Source organism: Nipponia nippon, unplaced genomic scaffold (genome assembly GCF_047370975.1).
Source record: "Nipponia nippon isolate SJK-2023a ecotype South Korea unplaced genomic scaffold, ASM4737097v1 scaffold_6, whole genome shotgun sequence".
Classification (NCBI taxonomy): domain Eukaryota; kingdom Metazoa; phylum Chordata; class Aves; order Pelecaniformes; family Threskiornithidae; genus Nipponia; species Nipponia nippon.
Genome location: NW_028262380.1, coordinates 18,012,192 through 18,035,444, shown reverse-complemented (window position 1 = coordinate 18,035,444; position 23,253 = coordinate 18,012,192). Strand labels below are relative to the sequence as shown.

Sequence of the window (23,253 nt, the reverse complement as noted above, 5' to 3'; positions counted from 1 at the left end):
CTTAAGCTGGAACCTGTGTAAACCAAGAACGTGGAGTACAGATACTGTCTCTGCAACTCAGTCTCAGTTCTTCCCTTGAATTGGCATTCAGTAGCTGTGTACTGATGGTTGAGGTTGGTAACTTTTGGGTTTTTTTGTTGATGCATAACACAATTTTATTGTTTTTCTTCCTGGACTCACTGTACCTCCCTTCATGATTTATGTTGATTGGTATGAGCATTCATTTATTAAACAGTTCAACAAAATAGACTGTAAAAATAATCTAGCTTAAAACTAACCTAGAAAACAGGAGGGGAAACGTGGCAGGAGGAAGAATAGGAAAGAAAAGGTCAGATCTAGTTTAACTTGGATCAGTTTCCTGATCAGGTTTACTCCCTACCTGCTTTTTCTCCTGAGTCAACTATAAGTAGCTTTACTGGAGAGAACAAGGCTTCTGATTTTTAGTATCTGTCTATTTTAGCAACAGTTTTTTGGGGGTTTGAAGTGAGCTGGCAGCTAAGTTGGGTGAACAGCATCCTAATCAAGAAGATTGTTGACAAGAGCAAGAATACAGTACCACTAGTAATAACATCTTTCCACTTGTTGTCCCTTTGTAGTGGAACTTGTCTGATGTAACAGTCAACTGCCCTTCTGTTTTAAGTTAGTCTGGGGGCTTACTGTGATTTTTTTGTTGTTGTTGCTTTGGGTTGGTTTTCTGTTAGTTGTCTCCTGAACTTTCCTGAGTACTAGTAGTTGTGTAAGGGAAATAAATTGATCAGCGTGACACATTCCTATTATTATCAGATCAGTGTATGCTGTTGAGGAGCTGTATTGCAGCTACTGGTAAGTAGCCAGGGCTTGTACTGCCTACAGCTAAAATGGGAAAAAATAGTACCTCTTCCCCTTATCCGCCCTTGCCTTTTTATTTTTCAGCTGTATTATATGGGTGTTTTGAATAGATAGTTACAATGGATTCCTTCTTCTTGAATATGACTCAAGTATCAGGGCTTCAAATAAGGTTGTTATTCTAACCTTTAGAGTTCAGCGTGTTTATGTAAAGTGTAGAGGTCAGCCAGAGCTTTATAGATTTCACTTACTTAAAATTCTTCATCCCAGTTAGGACCACTGTCTTTTATGTTATTCCTGAACCTTGCTCTCTTCCAAGTGCTTGGAGGGAACTTGGATAAGATAGGTCGGAACACTGATAGAAGTTGGAACAGAACCGAATTTCTGCAACTCACATGTCTAGTATCAAACTTCTGAAAAATAGGATGGCATTATAAATTTAGCTACCATACATTAAAAAAAAAAAAACAAACCTGTTTGAGGGTGTAAAGTTATTATGTGATATATCTTTTTTTTTTTTTCTTCACTGCTAATCTACCACTTTATCCTTCCATCCACTACAGGCATAGAGAAGCCAGGAAGAAGGGAGAAGAGAGTAGGAAAGGGAAGGTAGATGGTAGTGGCTCATCTGTTTGAGCCTGTAAGGGGGTAGAAGATGTATTACAAAGGGTAGAATCTGCAGAAATGCATTGAGCGGTAGAGGTTGAATCCCTTTTTATGGGATGTGGTCAGCAGCATGTGACTCTGGAGATCAAAGACCATGTGTCAGGTTGTCATCTTTCTTGTTGTTTCCACTTCTGGCACAGACCAGGTTCCTGTGTAGTATCTTGAGAAGCTGGATTAACCTCTTCTTAGAGAAAGGTTTTATTTTTTCTAAAATTATTCTGGAGTCTCAGCTCCTGCTTCTAATTGTGTTTGTTCTCAACATCCATCCAGGCTTGCATCTCCATAGCATGCTGCATGTGTTGTATTGGCATGAGTTGGGTAAATGTCACTAGATGTGAATTTTTCTTTTTTAAGATATGTTGGTAAATGAAAGCTCACTGAATTTGTGACCTCTTTAACTATGTTCCTCAGCTTTCAGTTTCTGAATAGCTTGGTAGGGTCCTGCTTTCCAACTATGAGACATCCTAGCTTCTGTGGTACCTGAGGATTGATTATTCATGCTTAAAGAGCTGTTCAGTAGAAAAAATTGTTGTTTTGCAACGTGTTTTATTCTAAAATGCTTTTAAACCAACTGCTTTTAAAAATGCTTAATTTTCAGATTAGAAATATTTATTTTCCTCATTCCACAGCTCCCAGCTTCTTCAAATCATCTTAATTAAAGGCTAGGTAGAATCTTATATATGAATAATAGTTCTCACTGTCATAATTCCACTGCTTTATAAACTAACTTTAGTGCATTTCTAATCTGCTGAGCCACTAATAGGTCAGAGGGCAGTGCAACTAATCTAGGGTTGAATATGCTGCTGCTCTTCATAACTAGTGTCAAAAAGCTTTGTACATCTTACTTGAAAGTTTTTTATTTTCCATTCTAAAAGCACTACAAAATGTTATAGTGCCAGGTTAAAATACTACTGGTGCAAAACTGCTGGACATCTTTTAATTAACAGTGAACTAATAGTGCTGCCATATATGATGTAGATTATGGAAGACTGCTTTAAAGCACTCCAGTTTGTGATTGCAGCTGTCAGTTTGGCTCACAGAACAGCAAGTGTGCCACAGCAAGGTCCAGTTAAATGTGAAGATTTGACTTCACCAAAGTGTAGCTATTAAGCCTCCTAATATGAGTATGGGGGGAGGATTATCAAATGGCTACTGCTTCATGACCTGTAGTTCAGATGCAGGTCATTCTGGTGTTAGCTGTCTGAGGGGGAATAAAAACAGGATCTACTTAGGATGTACGGCTGCCTTAGACTGCTCTGTATAAGGCCTCTAGTGCTAACTGTGCCAAACTGTCTCAAAAGTTTGCTGTGCTACCAGCTGATTAATGCAGTGACTGTGGACTTAGCTGCGCTTCAGGTTCATACTCCTTCATTTTTTTTATTCTTCCTGGACCACCCTACCTCTCCATCCTTCAGCTTTCATAAGCCAGTCATTTCCTATCTTTGACTTCTCCTTAAAACCACCCATTTGTCTTTGCTTCCGAACCTTTCCTTTTATTTATTGTCAGTGACATTAAAGCAATTTTGACAACTTTATCTGTCTCCACAGATAATTTTCTCTCAGCTTTTGATTTTTGTATGTTTCTATATGGAGTGTCTTCACAATTGATTTGCATTACACTACAAACATGCTCACCAAGGCAAATTATACTTTCCATCTTTCAGTCCAGGAGGCTTATGTGATGTCTTCCTTTAAGTGTTTAATCCCATCTGTTTCTTTCTATATGTACTGCTACTGTGTGTCCCATCTCATGGTGCTTGAGGAAAAGGGGTGTATGCTCCCTACCACCTTATTCAGGAAATGTCAGTCTGTGGCCATCTTGCCAGGTCAAGAAGTCCACTACCTTGTTATCAGACTTTCACATGCTAATCAGTAGCCATTTGGAAGGACTTAATTGTCCTTTTTTGGAAATGGATCCCAAACTCACCCTGGCTAGAAGGTCCTAACTCTTAACCTTAATTTATCCCCAGTTTTTATGTATTGTGGCAACACTGTCATTTAGGGGTTTTCCTTACAGATCCCCCCTCTATTTTTTCCCTTTCCCCTTCCATATTTATTCCTATTCAGATATCATTGCTTATTTAGCATAGTAAAAACTGAGTGTTAATGGATAATGAGCACTAATGGCTCAAAAGTCGCCGTAGTGGACTTGAATTTTAAACAAGTAGTTCACAGACAAGTGGAAAAAATGTAGCTACAAATGTACGAGCTACTGCAAACTGTTAATAGCGGATATTGTCCAAAGTTTACTGTCTGCACTGTGGTACAATCCCAGTTGCAGTGTAGAGGCTATAATAAGCTCTCTGTTCTTGTGTTCTTTTTGAGTATTTTCCTTTCCTCCTGTTCCAGTTTGAATGGGTTCTACAGAGTCATGCTAAACAGTATTTCAAACAAAGTACAGTCCAGACCATGTTGAATGGGGGTCATAATAATCTGTCTCTGCGTCATCAGATAAGAACTGCTCTACTAGATCAGAGCAAGTCAGTCTAGTCTAGGATCTATTTTCTGTAGCCAGTGGTGGACTGCTAGGGAAAAAACTATTGATTTTGGTAATTATCTTCAGTTTTACCACCTCAATATTTTGAAGTTCCCTTGCTGTCCTCTTGATTTTCTTTGCTGCTTATACTAGACTGTACCGGGCAGTGGATTGTCACTTCATTAGATAATCTCTTTGCATGGAAGAGCAAAGGCAACCCTGGGACACTCTTGTTTGTGACCTTTTGCTGTGCAAACTATCCATTTACTTCTGTCTTTTAACCAGTTACTTATCTATGCAAGGGCTTCACCACTGTTGCTTGGGAGGTTTTTAAAGCTTTTGGACATGGATGTCAATAGATGTCTTTTTGAAATCTTGATTCACTCTGTGTCCTGCGTCTACATGCCTACTGATATCTTCAAATAACTCAGTCATGTTTGAAGTATGACTTCCCTTTCACATAAGTTGTATTGGGTCTTCAGTAATGCATTATAATTCTTTATGCATCTGGTAATTCTGTCCTTTCGATTTTATTTGCCCAGTTATGAACATTTGACTTGCTGGTTTATGAAATGTCCTCAGGTTGTACCAGGGGAGGTTTAAATTGGATCTTAGGAAAAATTTCTTCACCGAAAGGGCTATCAAGCACTGGACCAGGCTGCCCAGGGAAGTGGTTGAGTCCCCACGCCTGGAGGTATTTAGAAGGCATGTGTATGTGGTGCTTAGGGACATGGTTTGGTGGTGGACTTGGCAGTGCTAGGTTAACGGTTGGACTTAATCTTTAAGGGTCTTTTCCAACCTAAATGATTCTGTGATTCTATGTATGCCTTTGCTGGTATGTATTCTAAGCAGGGGTCTGTCTGGTAGGAGTATACAGGCCAGTACAAGGTAGGCATACACGGTTGCTGATTTTTTTTTGTTGATTGGTGTTAAGTTTTACCCCTTTCCTGTCCTCTGGTGTTGAGCTAATTAGCTTGCTGCTTTCCTCATAGCAAGTACTAGTTCAGGTGTATTAGCCTCAAATTCCTCTCGATTTTTCTTATTGTTGTTACTTTCTTATTTTGTTCCTGTCAATGAGAGGCTGTTATTACAAGAATCATGTTTTATTTACTCCTTAGACAAACTGATCATAGTATGGCTGGGTCAGGTAGGCCCTCTGAGGAGCAGGAGAGGCCGCTTCTTCCCTGGCATCAACTGAACTTGCCTGGCAGAGGGAAGGTCCTATAGACTAGAGACTATATAGTGGACCATCATGGCAACAAGCTGGGAGCTTGCAGCTTAAGCTGGAAGATGGGGAGGGGAAAAAAGGGATGGAGAGAAAGAAGGCTTGACCTGAGGAGTTGAAAATGAAAACTTACGTAGATGAGGCTGTACAGAACTCACAGGTAGTATTTAGCTGACTAAAAACAAGCTTGGAAGTGATATAGTACAATGACTGTTGGGGAAATAAGGTTTATAAACTCACTTTTACCATCTTACCTATTTACTTTGGAATTCTGCTGCCTGTTGTGTGTTCCACTTTGTTGTGGTACCTGGCTTTTGAGGTCAGAGATCTTCTGGTGAATTTTGCCATAAGGAAGGGGCTCAGGAGGCTTTGTTTCAAAGGTCTCCTGATTGAAGTCTTGCCACACCTTTTCCTGTTGATGCCTACATCTGAGGAGTTGTTCAGTTAATGGCTTATAGTTGTCCTGTGATCTATCAGGAAACAAGATCCTTTTGTCAAAATAATTTCAACGGTGCAACTCTTAGTGGGTTCTTTACTTGTTTCCAGGTGCATGTTCCTGCACTTCATATAATCAGATGTGAAATGAAATGTCATGTGTTCATCTTTGAGGCCCAAATCATATTCTGTGCTGATGCAATCAGTCGGAACTTCAGGTATACTTGTACACTTCTTTTGATTGTTGGTAAAACGTATTTGGCAAGGTAAAACTCCTAAGGAAATCGTCTAGTAATCTTTCTCCAGGCTGGACCATCTCCTTCAGCACTGCTTCTTGTTGTCTTCCTCCTTTTTTGTCAGTTCCATGCCTGTTTTACGTGCGTTGTGCAAATTCACCTCAGGCTTGACAAAGTTTTGTCTTGAGATGCCAATTCATGTATCTGTCCTAACTCTAACTGATGTATGTGCCTTAGGCACTTGACACCAGTCTGCTATAGCGGTTTCTGAAAACATGCACTCCTCTTCCATGTCATCAGGTCCTCTCAGCTGTCTAATGTGGAGCTGAGAAATGTGAGGTGGCTCTTGATTTTGGCCTTGCCCTGTTTCACTGGGTGCCTTACCATAGTTTATTTTAATCCCTTACTGCTTTTTAAATAGAAACAACAAAAAACTCTCAAACTGATGCTGGCCTTCTCTGTTGGAATGCCAAATGTTATATCTTCTTGGAGAGAATTTCTTCAGCAAGACCATCAGACTGGTTAGGATATATTGGAAAGTAGTTTTATTTCCTGTCTGCACCCTTGTCTGAGTCTACTGACTCCTGAACAAATGTACTCTGCCCCAAGGAAATGGGATTTAATAAGAAATGCCCTGTCTGTAACTTGTGGTGTCAGGAGTTCTTATCTTGAAATGTTGGAAGTGTCCGGAGTGCTCTGAGCTTAGTGCTGATGTGAAGAACTGCACTTCAGCACTGACCCTAGATCAACTTTTGTGCACAGTCCTCAGAAACAATAGTAGGTTACTTGAGTCCTGGATACTTCTGTGTTTAGTACTTCACTTGCACAGAGCAGGGTGTTTTCTTAAAACTAAGGCTTCTTGACAAAACATGAGGGTTTCACTGGAGAATTCACATTAGACATAACCTGTTTAGTAAATCCTACAAATATCAGAGTTTTTAAGGAAGTATTTGTCTGTAAATCAGTCATGTCTGAATTATTGTCGTCATCTCTGGCAAGCACTCTTTGTCCCACAAACCTTTAGGGAGTGAACTGAAAATTCAATGGACCATGGATTTCTTATTTAACTAGTCAATGCTTTCTGCAGTGACACTGCAAGAGAAAAAGCTGTGAGAGAAATCCACTGTAGTGTGTCCTGAGGAAACTTGCTTATTAAGTGTGATGTTGGTTATTGAAATCTGTGGTCTTACTTGCTGAATATGCCTCTTAATTGGTGACTTTAAGAATACTTGTCCAGTGGTTCAGGAGGGGGTTTTGTTGGCCCAAGCCCAACAGCCTGGGCCATTGTATAGTCTTTACTTCAAGTTGTCACATATAGTAGCATTTTGAGGGCTGGTAGTTGATGTGACTTGAAGTCATTTCTGGCTCTTTCATATCGTCTAAGGAGATCTTGGCATCTTTTCAGAATCTCTCTTCTGAGGAATAAAATCACTTTGAGGAAACTGATATTAATAGAGCATCTTAAAGGCAGTAGAGTGACTGCTTGTTTTCTCGAGGCCTTTTTATTAATTTCCTAGGTAGGAACAATACGTTGCACACCTTCTGCTCATCTTGTCTGCCTCATTCAACCACGAGCATAACAAACCATCACAAACTCAAAAGAGCCAGGGCAGCCTCTTCGACTGTTGTCTGCAAGAGTAGCTACTCGGTAGTGATTTGGATGCTGTATTTTAAGAGTTGTTAACTGTCCTTCATTCTGTGTGGTGCTATACTTCTCCACTTGCCCTTTAACAACTAACTGACCTGATTATGTGGCACACAGAACAGTTACGAACTGGATACTCAACAGCTTTGTCAGTTGTACATCTCTAGTGGTGCCCTGACATTTTCTTCTCCTTCATTCTCAACCTTGCAGATTAGTAATAAAGGCTCTTTTGCTCTTTGTGTGGAATATAAGTGACCTTGACCTGTGAGACTGATTAAGAAGTTACTTATCTGGTACCAAACTTCATATGAAGTTTTCCAGAATGCTGGAACTGAGATTTATCTGGTTCCTGCAGGAGTTTCCCTCTTGCTGGAAATGCAGACTGTAATCACACCTTTCTTTAAAGAAATCTTATTCCTGTATTCTTGACCTTGCAGTTCCGTTGGGTTCCCTAAGTGGTTGCTGTTGTCTTTCTAAATAGTTTAATTAAGAGGGAAAAGTACCCTACTAACAGATCAGCTCAAAGTACTGAAGTTTCCTGTTTTGCCTTGCTTGAGACTTGTGGGAAGCAATAGGATATGGCTGTCTTGGGTCAAAGAAATGCACTAGATTGTGAAGGGAGTAGTGAACTCTGGTAAAGATTCTACCTTCTCTATTTATCTTAAAATTCATGGTCCTTCTGGAGGAAAAAAAACCAAAAACAACTAGTAGCCATTTTACTTAAAGTGTCTGATTCAAATGCATTTTTTATCTGCTTAAACTTAGGACAGAATTTGCTGAGTTTTTGTTTGTTTTAAGGAGCAAAATAGGGACATAACTTTTTTTCTTTTCTTTTTTGCACGGTATAAAACGAAGAGGTACCTCTTCTCATTAGTTTTAAAGCAGACTAACAAATTTAGAACTGAAAATCGATGTCTGGAAGTAATGAATGTTTACTTCTGCTAAGGAAGAGCCAGTGCTGGAATACAGAAGGAACACAGTGTTTCGAAGACAGGATAGCCTACTGTTTAAATCCATCCGCCTTGTGTAAGAGCTCTTGTCTGTTCTCCCCATGATTTAAAGTATTCAGAATCTTGCCACTAGGTACTTGAAATACATATCTGTTTTTCCTTTGTGGTGTTCCACCCCTTGCTCCCCAAGTCAGGTTGGATAGTTGTTAGTAATGTGAGTTTTGTAGAATGTAATCAGAAATTAATGACATTGTTACAAAATTTATTATCTCCCAATAAATTCTCAGAGCTGCTATATGGCTTCATTTCAGTTCTATATCAATTCTGTTCCACAGAAGATGAGAGTCAGTGTCCCACACTTTGAATCTTACCATTTCATGCTTTGTCTTGTGCCATTTAATGATTGGGAGGAAGTTTATCAAAAGTTTGTACAGATGTGTGCTAATTGCTTAAAAAAACAACAACAAAAAAAACCCAAAAACAACCAAACAAAAAAATCCCACCCAAACACAACTGCTTAATCTTTGAATTGTGTCAAATACTGAAAACAAAAACAAGAGACTAATTGACTTTTTCCTGTTCTCTTCTTATATCTGACATCTTGTATCTGATGAGAGTGCCTATGTGAAGCTAAAATTTGTATTTGAAGTCTCCATTTCTGTATTTCTGTTTTTTCAATCTCCAGTGTGAAATGAGGGAATTTAGTTCTCTTCATAAAATGTTAAATGATGAGCAACTTGTGTGTATTCTTTTCAGTATATTATGCAAGTTCAACAGAAGTACACTTAGATGTAGATGACAGGTTGGTTGTCTATGACATGTATGTTGAGATACACTACCTACCTACTTTGAACAATGTCATCTCTTCTTTTATTCACTGAGCATGTTTAAGAACTGATTTGAAATCACAGTTTAGCTGAATTTAGAGTTCTTCCACTCTAACTGGAGCATGTGAGGCACTTGCAATTTTAACCTTGAAAATTCAGAAAATCTTTTAGAGAAAGGAGGCATGGTTAATACTTTTTATTTTAAGTTAAGTTTTTACATAGATAAGAGTGACCAATTCTTGTTGACCTAGCTGACATGTTGCCAGCTCTAAATTTTGTCTGATTTGCCAAGCCAGATTTTGGCTGGAGACAAAAATTATGACTGTCTGGGGGCGTTGGAGGTTTTTTGGTTTTGTTGGGTTATTTTTTTAAAACCAGTTATTCATAAAAATAAGCTGTAAGTTAAAGGTGAAAATACATGACATAGGTAAAAAATGCAGAAAAGTAAACTTATGACACACTTAAAGTAACTGCTAGCTTAAAGTTATGTTACACTCATTTCTTGGTAAAATTGTGGTATCTCTAGGATTATTAAAAATATATTTTTAATAAACTTTTCAGCACTTGTGTTAATAACATGTTTGGAAATAAATACTTTGAAGGATGTAGTACTGAGATTTATAGGGTTGATAGTTCACTTACTGTGTTATAATTTGGCATCTAGATACAAGATGCCTTTCATTCTGTAGCTTCAGCAGGTAAGAGATAAGTGTCAATTGATTTCAGGGAACCACCATATTGGTGCGGTCTAGTTGCAGGATTTCAATCAATTTCAAACTTGAAACCAACAAATAGTTTCTGAATATAAGGGAGCTGGTTTTACTGGGAGATAAGAATGACTTTTCTCTTGTTCATCATTTCAAAATGGTTTGCAGTTTGCAGGGAATAGACAGGTTGTTTGAATGACACAGAAATGATAATTGAAAAGAAACCTCCTGAAAATTCCCATGAAACTCTGAATCCCTTAGGAAATTCCACTTACTTGTTAAGCTTAGTCAGGCATCAGTTTCGTGGAATGCTCCTGAACGCTTGCAACTTCATTAGCTTGCAGTAGACTCACAGTGTAGTACCGAATCCTGAGCTTCAGTTTCTCAACAGCCCATCAAGCTAGGAATGTTTTGAATTAAATATTTTTTTGGCTCAGTGAACTGGCATTTTCTGATAACTGTATTTTTCTCTAACAGCTTTCAGCTAACTCTCCCTTCTTAGCAGAAAGCTTCATGTTCTTTGATTCTGATAATTCAGGAAGTGTGCCAGACCTTTTTATTCATTAGTTGACTGCTAGACATTCTCCCAGATGCTGGTTAGATGTGTGATATTGCATAGTAGTAAAACAATGTTGTGACCTATTCATTGTTACAGATTTGCTGTGGACTTCTTTTCCATGGTGATTTAGTGAACATCTGACTAGGCCTTCATGTAGAAAAGAAGTTTTTGTCTGGCAATCACAAACTTTTTAGGTAAAATAGCCAAACTTTTCTATCCTATTGTACATCTTAAAACTATGGTTAAGAAACAAGAACATGCTTCAGGCACGCCGTCTTCTGAAAGTGACAGTTGTTCCCATGTTTTGGGCATTATTCTCCTCATGTTGTAAAATAGTTAAATTGATACCTAATGAGGAAGTTGTGAGGATTTTTCCAAGCTGGATGTTATCTTTTACAGTGACTTATTCCCTCTCAATTTTCTTCGTTAAGGCTACAAACTATAAACTTTTAACCAGCCCAAATTATCGCCAGCACTATTCTGAGTAACAGTTGGTATCTAGATAGGATTATTAATAATATAACTTTGATGTAGCGTCTTGAAAAAAGAAAGGCAGTAGGATAAGCTTCAGTGTCTGAACAATGACATTCACACCAATTCCATATCTAAACATCCCGGTGTGACAGCTGGGATTACATCACTGTTCAAAGAAAGAAGAGTTTTTAGAGAGAACAGAAATTAAGTTCCAGTAACTGTCGCTTAGGAGCATTTTTCTCTCCCCCTATCCACTGAGCAGCACAGTCACTTCTGAAATGTTTTCCTTATGCCTTTTAAATTATAAAAAACACAAATCTCTCAAAATATCTTGCTACTACATTAGAAATTAAATCTGTTTTTAATTTTGACAGTGTCTGGAAGCTATAGTAAAGGGTGTCATGTGGGCTCTCCTATTTACAAGTCTACAAGGACACATTCTTAGTGGCATAAAAGATTACTTTGGAGTGTGGAGATGCTTCCTTTTTTATTGAACCTTATTTTTGTTACTGTGATTTATAAAAAAAAAAACTGAAAAATAGACCTGAACTCAGAATTGATGCTAATCTCAGTCTTTACTTAACCTACAAATTTTTATTTTTTTTTTTTTTTCTTCTATTGGCTGACATCCTTTTCTGTAAAATCGTTGAACAATTGCGGGGGAGGCAGGACATTTCCTCTTTTTGTTTTGCCTCTGAGGCATGGCCAATGTCGGTCTCCCTAGCACTGGAATATTACTCCCTCTTTGTATTCTGCTTAATGCTTATAACTGCTTAATGTTATAGCCAGTTCTTTTGATGTATATATCCTTTCAGGAAACTATATTTCATCACTGTCTGCATCCCCTCAATAAGGTACAGCATAGCAAGTTGAAAGCAAGGATTTTTATCCTAAGTGAAAAGTAGCCAGTTAGAACTGAAGCTGTTCCATAGTCTCATTTCAACGTTTGGTCACGCTATCTCTTCTCAGGGGCAGCAGCAGTGTCCTCAACTACATTGATGCTTGGAGTCAAGACTTGCATTAGAGAAGGACAAGTATCTTTTTTAGCTATGGTTTGGAATTTGTATTGGAGTCTAAATAGAGGATTTCCTCCCTTTCACTTTGGAATCTCTGGTATGTTGGTTCCTGTTTGCTCAGGGATCTGAATCAATATGGTAAAGAAAATGAGTTAAATGTTTAGAACTTTCTATTATAACAATACTTTATTTTAAGTGCTGTAAGCAAAAAGTGGATTCAAGCTAGACAAGGTATTCAACAGAAGCCCCCTCTGTACTGCACCTCTACGTAAAATCTGTCCTGAATTATGTCCCAAGAATTTTTCTGCAAGAAAAATGGTCTGTTTCTTACCTGAGAATCTGGCCAGCATTTTATCAAATAGTGAATTTTACTGAATAGATATTCTGTAGTGACATTAAAAATGGGAAAAAGATAACATTTGAATAAAGATTTATTAATTTTTCCTTTTGTTGTCATGTTCAATATCTTGAGTATTCTGACCAGTGAGCTAGTTTATTTTTTCTTACCATATGTATAAATGGCAAAAAGATGATTGATTGTTTGCTTGTTGGGTTTTTTGTTTTGTGTTTGTTTGTTGTTTGTTTGTTTGTTTGTTTTTAACTCAGTGCTTCAGTGGTTTCATAACCTGGTTGATCCTTTCCAAATTGTTGTTATAGTAGATTTAAAAAAAACAACAACAGAACACCCTGTGCCTTTGAGAATTATGTCAATATATAAACAAGACTAAGATTATGAATCCATCTGGGGGGAGGCAGGGAGCAGAGAGGACAGCTGCTGACCTGTGAAAGGAAGGGAGAGGCAGAAGAAACAGACAGGGATGTTAACATCTAATTTAAGTTACTCTGTTAAACACTCTGCTCTACTCTTATAAAATATGAAAATAACTGTCTTCTCTACATTCTCCTTTAACAAGTTGTGAGGGAGTTGCTGCGTGTATCCTAATGGTAGGATAAAGGTAACTAGGTGTAATAAAGAAAAAAATTGAGATGACTACTTAATGCTTTTCAAAAATTGTAAATAGTGCTACAGAAAACTTGTAAAATGTTTTCTAAATTAATTGAGAGCGGTCTGACATATCAAAGGGACTTGGTGATGACTGAGTAATAGACAGATGTTCTTAAGGGGTTTGAATTTCTGATGCACTTAATTTTTTTGCCTGTCTCTTGGAAGCAGGAGACTCTTTATTTGGAGACAAAAAAATGCAAAACTTACAAGCAGATAACAATTTTTCAGGGGAACCAGTGACCTTCTGCAGTGTCAAATATGGTAGAACACAGAGTGCAACCAGCACCTGTGAAATGGGAGCATATAGTTCAGAAGGCAGTAAGTTTATATGATTAGAAACTAAAAGATGACTGAACATGAGCTCCAAGTCCCTTTCTTATGAACGGGATAACTTGTAAGAAATGCAGATTACTTCTTTGACTTTTTAAGTAAGTTAAAACAAAATACTGCTTCCTACTCGTGCACCTGTATTTTAAAATAAATATTGAAGCACTATTGAGAGAGAATTTGAAGAGAAACAGAAGTTTTTCTTTCAGAGAAACTGAGAGACTTGGCACTCTGTCTGCCTGGGTTACTTGTTTAAAAAAAATTAAAAGCAGTTTAATGCTTGACGAAACGAATGAAGCTGAATTCTGTGGTATGATTGTTTAAATCCAAGATAGCTGACTTAGTAATGCAAACCACAAAACTTCCTTCAGATATACTCGTGTAATGAGCCAAACTAAATAATGCAGTCATGAAACTGTATAGAATGGGGAGAAGTAGAACTGAAGTTTGTCACTTATATAAAATATTTTTTTGAATTATATGTAGTTTTCAGAAGGGATCACTTTTTAGTTGAGTGAAAGAGGGCAAAGTGCTGGGGGGAGTGTGTGTGTGTGTGTGGATTCATTTAAGTCATTGCTCTGGTGTGGAAGAACCAAGCTTAATGTTTTTAACTGCTTATATATTTTCACATATGAAGGGAAATTTTTACTTCTCGTGGGAAAGTCGGTTACGTCAGTGAGTTGTAGCTCAGAACTGCGTGTTTGTGTGTTGTACCTTGCCATGAAGTTACTGCTACTTAAGTAAAAGTGTATGGGGTAAAGGAGGCTAGCAGTTAAGGAGGTTAGCCTGTTGGTTAGGGCAATAAACTGGGGTGTGCAGGATCTCTCTTTTGGTCCTTACTTGTCCATAATTTCTTTCCAATGTGATTTTAGTTTCTGAGACTCCTCATACAATTTATGTAATAGTCCTCACAGTTTAAGAAATACCACCTCAAAATATGGGTTGTATGACTTCAGAATGGGAACAGAATTTATATAAAAACTAGATAAGTGTTCCTGTGGCCAAAGGAAAATGCAGAAGCAGGAATTGAACTCTTAGTAAATCAAGTGTCTTTAACAGCTAGGTAAAGTAACACGAACTGTTATTACAGTGTTGTCGTTTAACCCCAGCCAGCAACTAAGCACCACCCAGCTGTTTGCTCACCCCCATGCCCCCAGTTGGAGGGGGAGAGAATTGGAAGGGTAAAAGTGAGAAAACTCATGGGTTGAGATAAAGACAGTTTAAGTAAAGCAAAAGCTGCGCACGCAAGCAAAACAAGGAAGTCATTCACTACTTCCCATCAGCAGGCAGGTGTTCAGCCATCTCCAGGAAGGCAGGGCTCCGTCACATGTAACAGTTACATGGGAAGACAAATGCCATCTTGCCGAATGTCCCCCCACTTCCTTCTTCCTCCCCCAGTTTATATACTGAGCACGACATCATATGGTATGGAATAGCCCTTTGGCCAGTCTGCGTCAGCTGTCCTGGCTGTCCCAGCTTCTTGTGCACCTGGCAGAGCATGGGAAGCTGAAAAGTCCTCGACTAGTGTAAGCACTACTGAGCAACAACCCAAACATCAGTGTGCTGTCAACATTGTTCTCATACTAAATCCAAAACACAATGCTATACCAGCTACTAAGAAGAAAATTAACTCTATCCCAGCTGAAACCAGGACATACAGAACACCAAAAATTAAAAGAAGGAATTTTCATTTTAATGCTGTGTCTGGTGATACTGTGCCCAATCTCATTAAATGTAATCCTGTTCTTTGGATTCTTAATTACATTTTAAAGACCATTTGTTGAATTTTACAGTCCTCTAAGAATTGAAATCAGCAATTCCGAACCTACTTTCACATTAGTTTTGATTTTAAAAAGCTGCATTAATGGGCCAAACTCCACACTGCTTAGAATGTGCAGTTTTTTCCTACTTTAACTTTTCATTCCATTTACTCTGCTTAGAATATTAAATAAACTCAAAAACCAAGGAGGAGACATGAATCTTCCTTGCTGATGCATGTTACTTAACAGCATCTTTTCCTTATATAGGAGGAGGGGTGAGGCCTGATTTTACTTAAGAAGCTAAATAACAAGTAATTTGGACTTCAGTAAAACAGCTTGAACTACCATAAATCAGAAGTGTTTCTTGGTATAGTAAGCCACAAAGTGGAGGGTGATGGAATTTCCTGTGATTAATTTTTAGGCACACGGAATTGTGAAGATTCAGACGTATGATTCTGCTAACTTTGTTAGGTGGGTTAACAAAGGTGTGTTTTATAGAGCCTCAAGATCCCTTTTTTCCTGCAGTGCCTGCAGAGGCTGTAGTGTTTCAAGCTAAAAGTCTCATTTCATTGTAGTAAAAATATGCATGCGTGCCTTGTCCTTCAAAGCAGTGTGCAGCAGTCTTACCCTGTGCCTAACTGAGGATGTGCTGGAGAAGAAGGGAAAAAAGCAGAACTTAATTTGCATGTACCTGGTGTTTTCCAAATTCCTTAACACATAGTTAGAGAGAACAATATGATCTCTTCTAGTGGGTAACCTTTCAGCACTGAGATGAAAAATAGAGCAGTAAATACGAATCAGATGAGCACTATTGTTAAGCATCTCCCTCTTCCATTTAAATTTTGTCAGTCTATGCAAGGATCGTTAATCTACCACTTCTAGTATGCATCCAGAGATATGAATAAAACAGTCTTTATGGCTTGGAAAAATATCAAACCAAAAAGTGAATTTATTTAGAAATATTTTAACTGAAAGCTTTTTATCTGCTCATACCTTCCTAAACTGGGAAAAGCTGCAGCGGATCAAGGGAGAGGGGAGCAAGTATAAGTGAAAGGTTTTCTAGTGGCTTATTGTGAGGTCATTGGTGTGATGAGAATTTGAATTACAGGGTTTTCCTTCACAAATTCTTTTTTTTTTTTTTTTTTTTTAAACTCAGTGGCTACAGCATGGTAGCTAGTTACATGCATTTCCAGTTATCCTGTTACAAGTGACTAAGCAAGTCCCTCAATATGCCCCTGCATCAATTGTAATTATTATAGTTTGCCGAAGTCTTGTGAGACCCCTCCTTGAGATTTAGTATTACTGTGTTCAGACACTGAGTAGAAGAGCAAAGAAAAAGGTTTTGGGTTGTTTTGTAGTTTGGATTTTTTTTGTTTTGGTTGGGTTTTTTTGGGGTGTTTTGGTTTTTTTTTTTACTAAAAAGGATTAAATTTTAGTAAAATGCCTCAAATACAGTGACTTTAACAACAACAATAACAACAAAGCCTTGTAGCTAAAGCCCTAGAATTGGATTACTTCTGAAATGGAAACATGTAAATGGAAAAACAAAAAAAGAGACTACTTGTGAAGGAATGAAAAGTCAAGGGTGATTGGAAATATATCTGCTTTTATGAAATGGACTTTCTTTTGAAAAGAAGATACAAATACTGGAGTTAATATGGCCATAAACAAGACTAGGGGATTCAAGAAATTAGTATGATGTAGAGTGTACCAAACCTATCAAAAACATTTTAATATAACCTGTGCATATACTGCTGTTCTCTTTCCCAACTGTATAGTAATTATGTTTCCTCTCTTCAGACCCACCAAGTGGCGCATTTGAAAGCAGTACTCAAATGTCAGCTTCCATTTATTACATGATATCTATTCTTTTTTGGCTGTTCTCCTAAGGCAAAGTCTGAGTCATTCAAACAAGTTTGTTGAGAACATACTTGCAGCCTCAGTTGTGATTACCTAGAGGATGTAAAGAGGGAAGGAGGAGAGGGACAGTTTAAGAAGGTATTGAATTGGGATCAACTGTGAGGCTAAAATAACTGTTTCCTCTCAGAAACATTATGGAGATACAGCTTTTGGAAAAACAATAGCCAATGTATAACTAAACCTGTTTGACCTCAGTTTGTATTGTTCAATTGTTCAATTCGCAGATGACACCAAATTGAGTGGGGAAGTAGACACTCTGGAAGGGAGAGCCACCCTGCAGGAAGATCTGGATAGGCTGCAAGAGTGGGCTAACAAGAACCTTATGAAGTTTAACAAGGACAAGTGTAAGGTCTTGCACCTAGGAAAACATAATCCAGGAGCGCAGCTCAGACTGGGATCCACCTGGCTAGAGAGCAGCTCTGTGGAAAGGGACCTGGGGCTCCTGGTGGACAGGAAGCTCAACATGAGTGAACAGTGTGCTGCTGCGGCCAAGGCGGCCAGTAGGATGCTGGGTTGCATCAAAAAGGGCATCACCAGCAGAGACAAAGAAGTCATTATCCCACTCTACTCAGCGGTTGTCAGGCCACACCTGGAACACTGTGTACAGTTCTGGTCCCTGCTGTACAAAAAAGATGTGGACAGGCTGGAGGGGGTCCAGAGAAGGGCCACCAAGATGATCAAGGGTCTGGGAAGCCTGCTGTATGAGGATAGGCTGAGCGAGCTGGGTTTGTTCAGCCTTGAGAAAAGGAGGCTTAGAGGTGATCTCATCACCATGTACCATACTTAAAGGGGAGCCACAAAGAAGATGGAGACTCCCTTTTTACAAGGAGTCACATGGTGAGGACAAGGGGTAATGGGTACAAGTTACTCCCAGGGAGATTCCGATTGCACACAAGACGTAAATTTTTCACAATGAGAACAGTCAATCATTGGAATAATCTCCCCAGGGAAGTGGTTGACTCTGCTACAGTGAATGCGTTTAAGACTCAGCTGAACATGGTGCTGGGCTATCTTGTCTAGACTGTGCTAGAAAGGTTGGACCAGATGATCCTTGAGGTCCCTTCCAACCTGGTATTCTATGAATTACATCTGCCCAAAGTTAACCTAGGCCAACCTTGTATTAAAAATTCGAAGTCTGCACCTCGTGATTTCCTCTAGACTCCATGCAACATAGAATCTACTCTGTAGATAGCTTCCACAGCGACAGGTACAGCTTAGCTATTTACTAGTTTCTGGATGGAAGAGGCCTTCATAATACATAGCCACACTACTGCTAAAGAGTAGATGAAAAATGGCTGTATTTGGTCATGCAGTGAGGAAGAGTCCTTATGTGTTCCTTGAATACCTCTAAGTCTGTATAAGGTGCGCAACCTGGGAAGCTTCCATGGAATGTATCCATTTAATCATTATTCTGTTTTATTCATAACAAAGAGTTTTACAGCCGGTACTGTTCATATTTGGCAACATACACTTTCTAATGTAGATAGGCTTTTAAGATGTGACAGACACTAAGTAGTTTACAGTAATAAAACATTACGGAAAACTTTATGATTTAAGTTTTATGAGCAATTGAAGGGTAGTTTCTCTTTAAGAAGACTTTACTTAAAAGTTGTGAAGGCAGTCTAAAGACTTATTTTGGACTTAGTAATCCTGTTTTAATACTCTCTTAAATCTGAGTAAACTTGTAGAGACACTTAAATAGCATACTGGAAATAATTCACAAAGTAATGGTTTCTGAATTGCTCAGTAGTGGTAATTACTCTTACCTTTCTAATTTCTTTGACTTTATAAAGAGGTAGTAGGATAGCTCACTAAAAACTTTGCCATAGGCCCTTGGCCCGTTTAAGACTTCTCTGGTTTAGACAAGACAGTACAGCAGTCCTATTTCTAGCTTCTTTGCAGTCCCCCCCTCCTCCTGGGGGAGAGATGTAAATCAGCGACTGCGAAGCTCAGGGCCGTTATTCAGCTACTCAAGTTCCTTACTTCCTTTGGGATCTTAAATTCTATCTCATGACTGCTGTGGCCAAGACCACTGTTAACTGTCATATCACTGATCAGTTCTTCCTTAAGAATGAGTAGCAGGTCTAGCTGAGTGCCTCCCCTATTGAGCTCGTACACCATCTCAGTCAGGTTTGTCCTCCAAGCACCACAGAAGTTTCCTGGCTTGCTTGCCTGCTACCATGTTGCATTTCCATCATATGTCAGGGTAACTGATATTTTTCATGAGAACCGAGGCCTTGTGCAGACTTTTTTCGTGGTTTTATTTGAAGGCTTCATCTACTTACTGTTGATAGGACAGTCTGTCACATGTTCACCATGATGTTCTGTTGGTTGAATCCTGACCTGTGGATTTTCAGCTGTCCTGCAGCCTCTTCCACACTAAAGCTCCATTTGTTCAAGTTCTTTGCATAAAGTGTAAGCGCTGTCCTCCTTGACTTTCTCACTTCTCCTTTCTTAAAAGCCAGCATCCATCCACTGCAGTCCTCCAGTTGTGTGAACTATCTCACCATACCACGTACTCCTCATGAGATTGTTATGTGCTCTGATTTCTAATCCCTTGTGCTTGCTTCCTGTGCTGAATGCATTCATATACAGCTACTTAAGATGTGTCCCTGCTTGTGCCACTTTTTCAGGGGGACTGTAAGATCCTCACTGTTGTGTTGCCCTGTGCACTTACCCTCTCTGCTATTCTCCCACTTTTTAGGCTTCAGTCTCTACTTCCCTGGCAAACCTAGTTTGAAGCCTTCCTTATGAGGCAAGCCTGTTGGCAATGATGATTTGCATTACCAAATGAATCCTGTCTCTGTCAAGCACTTTTTGTTTCTCAGAGGACCTTAATGTCTCAAGAGCTGAAGTCCCGCCTGTAGCCGTGTAGTCAGATGTTGATCCACAGGATGTTTGCTCCTGTCAAAGTCCTTCCCCTGGATCAACACCTGGGCTCGGGTGTCATTCACCATTGTCTCTGGACTCTAGTTAGCTTTGATCTGCTGAAGAGCTCCTTCGACGGTATCATGGTGGCCATGTGCATGGCCAACAAATAATAATATTGCGATGGCAGATGAGCTGTAAGAGTTTCTCTGCAACGTTCCAGATTTGGACCACGGGCAAGCAGCAGAGGTTTTAAGACAGCCAGTCTGGCTGCTCTGTAGGAGCCTTCATCCCCCTGGGAGTCTGCAATTACTGTCACCTATTGCTTCCTTTTAGTGACATTACTGTGACCCATAGATCAGGCTTAGATGCCAAACCCGACAGAACTTGTTCCTCCTCACCTCTTTCCTGGGCTTTGTGCCTTTTCAGCGCCCGAATAGCTACTGATGGAAAAAGAGAGCCCCCTTCCTGCTGCTGGAGGTCACCACTTCCAACCTCCCTTGTCCTGGGAGTCCTCATCTTAGCCCTGAGTGAGGACAGCAACAGAGTTGGTAGACGGTGGTCGTGGGGCGGGGTGAGAGTTAATGTAGGGAAAAGAACTGTTTGCAACCTTGTTCAGGAAAGCAAACTGTGGAAACTTTTAACTGGGTTAAGAGACTAGCTGTATCATAAATTTCTGCTTATGAAGACTGTTGAAGGAACCTGACTGGAATCATAAAAGGTGTCGGGTAGCAAAGAAAGCTGATATTCTTTTTACATGAAGATACAAGAAGTAAGACAACTAAGTAACAAAAGAAATTTATTAGAGGTAAAAGGAGTTTGGCAGATTGGGGCATTGCCAGTTAATAGAGCCAGGGGTGTTTCTTTTCAGGTTGGAGCTAGAAAGTGTCAGGGCTCAAGTAACAGTAGTTTTGAAAGGTAGTTTGGAATCAAGGAGGCAGGCAGCTGCTAAGAGACAAAAAATTCTGTAAAATTAATTTAGAGCAGAATTTTTTTTTATTGGTGAATCACAAGAGGTATAAGCAAAGTATATTTGTCCCTGCTCATTGCAGGGGGTTTGGGCTAGATGACCTTTAAAGGTCCCTTCCAACCCAAACCATTCTATGTTTCTATGATATTTCTGGCTGGTATCTGTAGGCTCTTCAGGTTCTGAAGAGTTCCAAAACTACTACTACCGTTTGCTTATGCATACTGTCTCATTAAGTAAAACAAAGGTTTATTGAAATATCTGTGTTCAGGTGGTTGCATTTTATGAAACAGTGCCAGCACATATTAATCAGTAGCTGTACTGGAAACTAAGATGTATCTTCCTGTTTCGGCTAAATTAAAATTGTATCAATCCTGCTGAAAAGCAGGAGAAGAACTTTGTAGAAAACTGCCCAAGGTAGAAGTAGTACATATCTTTTCTGGGAAAACTTTAGAATAAGGGCTGCAAAAAGGTTCTCTCTAATTTGTTAGGTTGTACAAGTAAACTTTCTTTTAAAAGAAAGGATCTGGTATCCAAAGGTGAGGAAGCAAATGATCACATTGATTAAGTCTAAATTGTGGCTCCATGGGGAAGCTCTGGGAGGACTTTTAAGAGAAGCATCGCTTTGGATGGGTGGGATGGAACTAAGTTTGGTGAACTAGCAGAGAAGTGGGTTGGCGTTTTCTTTGCTCAGGAAGAAAACCCCGCAGTGTGCTAATTGCCATCTTTAACACAAGCTGTATGGAAGTCTGTTTGGAAATCGCATCCTTCCTTAACAAACTGCTGTTTCACAGAGCTGTTTTTTCTGTGCTCATGTTTTTGCATAGGCAGGAGCAGGCAGTAGGGCAAGCAGATATGTGTGAGTACAAAAGTAAAGGCAGAAACAAGTAACACCCTCCATGGCGAGGGGGACCGGTGGGGGGGGGGGGGGGGGGCGGGAGGAGAAGGTAGGTGTCCAAAAACAAGGAGGTTTTGGCTGCTGAGGGGAATGGTAAACAAGCTTCCTGCTGCTTGATTTACAAAGTGCTAAGAAATAGGAGTTAGTGTTTATTCTTTTGGAATAAGTACAACTGTCTCCGAGAGATACTTCATTCATGTCTTTACCCAGTGATAGTAACTTGCAAGAACCTAATTATTGGCTAGCTGCTGAGCTAAAGTGGCTTGCAGTTTATAATGTTAATGATCATAATAATACACATAGTGTGTTTTATATTTCCAGACTGTTGTGTTTGGGGAATTGCTATCTTAACTTCAGACTTCATCTCTCTTGCACTTTTGTCCATAACCCTTTGAAGCCAGAAGAATTTGTGCAATGCTAATATGATGTGAATTTATATTACATTGAATCTAAGAGTCGGTGGATAATGCTTTAAGGTAAATTTCAGTGTATGCTTGGGCCTTGGATTTTTGCTTTCTAGTTTTTGTAGATTTTAAAAAGTGTGTGTATCTATATTTGTGAGAGGACAGTGGTTTTGTCACTTAATTTGTGTTCTTGCATAGGACTATATTACAGAGAAAAGTGGAAAATTAAAATAGAAATAAATACATTTATAGCACAAATCATAGATTTATAGCAAGTATAATTATAATCAGTTGACTTTAATAATATAAATATAATCCATATATTAAAGTTATAGAATAATACAAAATATAAAGGTAAATTTTGACAAAATGTGACCTGTCAAGCTGAACAGCTCCTATGTGTTAAGATAGCTTCTCTTGTCTACATTAGGATTTTAATATATTATTTAATGTGCTACTTAAGATATGGTACATATTTATTCTTCCTTATACTAGTGTACATACAATCTAAACCAAAAAGTAAATGTCATTTTTGATGAGAGAACAGTATGTTGCGTTGTCTTAGAGGTCATCACAGCTCATGAGCAAATTTTGTGTTTCTAAATGTTTTTGTTGATGGTAGGTAGTTGTTTCCTGAAGTTATTGGTATCTTTTATGTGGTCTGATGATAAAATAGTCTGTAAAATGCTACAACTTTAATATAGACAGGTCTTGAGTATAAAGAATGAGAACCTTCAAATGCTGCTTTGAATTATCCTCTTAGTTGAAAATAAGCTTATTATTTGGAAGGAGAAAAGAGGGGGTACTTGGAAACTTTCTATATTAAACAAAACTTCTGTTATGTTGATGATGATGTAAATTCTCACCATATTTCATCAGTTGTCATGCATCTCCTCTTCTGTTTTTTTTGTTTGGGGTTTTTTGTTTGGTTTTTGTTTGGGGTTTTTTGGGTTTGTTTTTTTTTTTAATCACTTGGTTTGCTCTGTCTCTTCTCCCTTGTTACAGTATGCGATTTTACCAGATACCTAAACAGACTAGCTGGTAAATCTGGAAAATAATTGG

General features: G+C 38.8%; 1 protein-coding gene across 12 annotated transcripts in view; it reads left to right on the top strand.

Annotated features, from left to right (window-relative positions):
• The window catches only part of LCORL (ligand dependent nuclear receptor corepressor like), an 86,915-nt gene that overhangs the window by 6,866 nt on the left and 56,796 nt on the right, over positions 1 to 23,253 (top strand). The gene's annotated exons all lie outside the window — the stretch shown is intronic.